The sequence below is a fragment of the Dermacentor andersoni genome, chromosome 4, assembly GCF_023375885.2.
Source record: "Dermacentor andersoni chromosome 4, qqDerAnde1_hic_scaffold, whole genome shotgun sequence".
Classification (NCBI taxonomy): domain Eukaryota; kingdom Metazoa; phylum Arthropoda; class Arachnida; order Ixodida; family Ixodidae; genus Dermacentor; species Dermacentor andersoni.
In genome coordinates this window covers 6,238,198-6,241,788 of record NC_092817.1, presented here as the reverse complement: position 1 = coordinate 6,241,788, position 3,591 = coordinate 6,238,198, and the positions used below count along the sequence as shown (strand labels likewise).

Genomic DNA, 3,591 nt, shown 5'->3' with positions numbered 1-3,591 from the left:
TCTTTTTGCACAATTATCGTTTAATTTTGTGCTACAAGTCACATTTGAAGTCTAAGGAATCCATTGTGCTTGCTCTAGCAGATCTGAACGTAAACCGTAGCATCCGTGATACTAGGCATAAAGAAGAATAGCATGTCCGTACACCTCGAACGAATTATGATCAGCAATCATTAACATAGACTATGCCCATTCTACTTAATAAACTCGCAAAGGAAGGGTATAATCCTTTGTGTAATTCAAACCATGCAACAAGTCTATTTTGTCAGTTACGCCTGATTTGCAGCCAGTACGTGGTGTGTATATTCTTCGTTTCGCTTACATAGTACTAACGCATGCGTGCTAACACAGAAGTTGTACATACATATGTGTATAGACCTGGTGCATATGCTTGTGTATATGGTATGTATGTGTATATGTACATGTTGTATATCTATACGTATAAATATTTGCATGTTTGTAAATGTAAATATGTATGCATATGTGCATTATGTACATGGATCTTTTTTTTTGCTTGAAAGCGGATTTCGTTCCAAGCATTACTTCGTTTTTAAGTGTCGCATTTTTGTCATGTTCTGCGGTGCTCTGCTGTCAACTGTATAAGGAGCGGAACCCTCGTCAAGCTGTACCCCAGCTTTTAGTCCTGTCTCCTCTTTTTCAAGGTGAAACTAAAATAAAGAGTATTGATTGATTGATTGATTGATTGATTGATTGATTGATTGATTGATTGATTCATTTACGGGGATTTTCGTATACATAAAGACGACGGGAACGCCGCCCCGAGGATCCGAGGAAACTAGACACGCGTGACGTTTCCACGGGACCGCTACCACGGGAGAGTGGAAGGAAAGGAGATACGCAAGCGCTAGGAACGCCGACAAAGGGAGGGCGGCGCGATCGTGGACGTGGCTGAAGTGTAGTGTGGTCAAAGTGTGTTGTATTACTAACACTACTTACTGGTATTGTTGAGCCATTTGTCTACCTTTTAGAATATACACCTTTTTATCCCGTTTTTCTCCTTGGTTGTGTAACCCATCGTTTTGGTATTTGTATCTGGCATAATAAAAAATTCTATTCTTATCAGCTTAGTATCGGATACGTGTTGTATATGGACCCAAGTTATTAAACTTATTTTTGCAAGTTGGCCGAGGGCCTGAAACCTGCTTCATCTCCACCGCGGGTCGGCCCGGTATTGCACTATATTCGGGATCGATGTATGGTTTTTGTTACGGCAGAACTCATCTCACGATGACTATCGACAGTAATGCGAATAGCATTCGAGCAATATAACGACAGACCGTAATCCTCAAGTCAAGCTTATTTAACACGTTTAGTGGTAATTGTTTGGCTGCCTCGGCTATGTGCCACATACTCCGATATTGTCCAACTTTGCTATGACACTCGCTGTATGACGATGACTGTATAACGCTGACACAGTGGCGATGGAATGACGAAGAACGAACATGATGGAACGACAAAGGAGGAATAACGATGACGTCATGACGGCAACGACACGAGAACAATGAGATGACGACGACTGTATGGCGGTGATGAGGTCGTGACGACAGTGGTGGTGACGAGAAATGGAGCTGGAATGAGGACGAACGAGGCACGGCGACGGCGGCATGACGACAGATGCGCGATAGCGTCTGTGGGACGACGATAGAATGACAACGACGGCATAATAACGATTGAACGATGACAGCATGGTTACATAAGAATAACGAACAAGGAATGACGTCGTTGGATCGACGAAGGTGGCACGACGACGACGGAATGAGGACGCTGGATGAATGGCGGTGGTGGAACGCCATAGACACGGCGATGGCACGGCGCAAGCGGTACGACGACGACCGTGTGATGGCTCGTGACGAGAATCGGATGTCGAGTTTACAATGACTATGTAAGGACAACGGCTGCATCACGTGGATGGCGTGGCGACGGCTAAGCGCCTGACGACAGTGGCGTGACGATTGTTGTGTCATGTTAGAATCGCACCGCTGGCACGAGTTGTTGGAACCTCAGTGCTGACGCCCGTTATTGCAAATGGGTCGCAAGCCCCAAGGGTAGCGTTGGCCTGGCGGCCTGGGGCACTGGAAGCATCCGAAGGTCTCGGCAAAGCATGAGTCGACTGGTAACAGAACAACTGGTTTATTCTAACATCGCAAAAGAGCGGGCGGTCAGGTCGACCGAAGTGAGAGACGGGAGAGCACGTAACTCGACAGAAGAAATCGGAGCCTCTCTCTTGGCGTCCGGGGGCAGCTGCTCTTATACTTTCGCAGTTGAGGGCAAGAAGGAAGGCCTCGTGACGAGACCACGTGACGGCGGGTACGGACAGACTGAGAGACACGTTGAGACGAGTGTAGTGACGCATCGCCAAGCTGGCGCCTGTCAGACCTCCTCGCTTCACACTTGGGGAGCTCCTCTCCCCGGCTGCCGCGCTTTGACAAGCGTGGGCACACACACACACACGCACACACGAAGACACGTGGCACTGAAACACGCCTGGACGCGCTTGGCGGGGAGACTGCGGGAGCTCCGAACGGGCCAAAATGTCCGCCGCTTTGAACGAAGCTCCGGCGTCCGTTGCATCCGCGCCGCCTATACCGCGCGTTGTAGGCGAAACGTAACAGTCACGAAAGCGGCACGAATAAGATACGTCGATGGCATGACGACGACGGTCTAGCAAAGTAGACTATCTCGCGATAACGGCATTACAACAGCGGCATAATGACGAACAAATTTATTCATTCACGTACCCTAAGGGCCCTTTCGGGCACAACAAAGGGGGAATGGGGGGCTGATTAAAGTACACTGGGTTTACGTTCACAAACTAAAAATAAACAGCACAACAAGTTCGCGTGCAACATGAACGCGAAGGTTCAATGCAATGTAATACAAAAACACAATATATATCTCAGTGAAAGCATTAGGAGTGGCACGACACGACATTATACGCATTATAGAAGCACGGCATCGGAAAATATATCTCAATTACAACTCTACGTTGAACAGGTGCTTCACTGCATTGACAAATGAGCCATGATCGCGCACAGTTACGACCTCGCGTGACAGCTTGGTAGCTGACGACAATGTGATTATAATGGAATAACGAAGAAAGATTCACGTAAAGAAACGACGAAGGCGTTATGGCGACGATGGTTTGACAATTGATGACGTCGCTGAAGTGGTGGCAATTGCAAAACGACCGCGTGACGATGTCGGCATGACAAGAGTCAGATGACAAAGCTGCAATGAAGACGATGCAGCGACAACGACGACATCACGACCCCGAGCCCATACGCAGCGGTCCCTGTTAGGGAACTTGGGCCACTGGGTTGGCGTAGAAGGCCTGACGTCATGCACGGTGAGAGTAAAATTACGAAGCTCAAATGAAGACGAAGGAACAAACACGACGGTATCACGACCAGGAGTGCAAATGTCTTAGCAAGCAGACAACCGTTGTCACTGCGCCATTTATTCATTTGTGTGAGTCTTTCCCAATTTTTTTCCTTGTTCTTGAGCCCGAATTAAAGTCTGTTTCAAATTTCATTGGACTTTTGGTCATTCCCACGTAGACGGTATGCGCCAAGA

At 47.7% G+C, this 3,591-nt stretch overlaps 1 non-coding gene across 1 annotated transcript; it reads left to right on the top strand.

Annotated features, from left to right (window-relative positions):
* The first annotated feature begins 1,031 nt into the window (after positions 1-1,031).
* LOC126536074 (U2 spliceosomal RNA) lies at positions 1,032-1,220 on the top strand. Its single transcript, XR_007600603.1, has one exon. It is a non-coding gene; the product is annotated as a U2 spliceosomal RNA (small nuclear RNA).
* Positions 1,221-3,591: the final 2,371 nt, after the last annotated feature.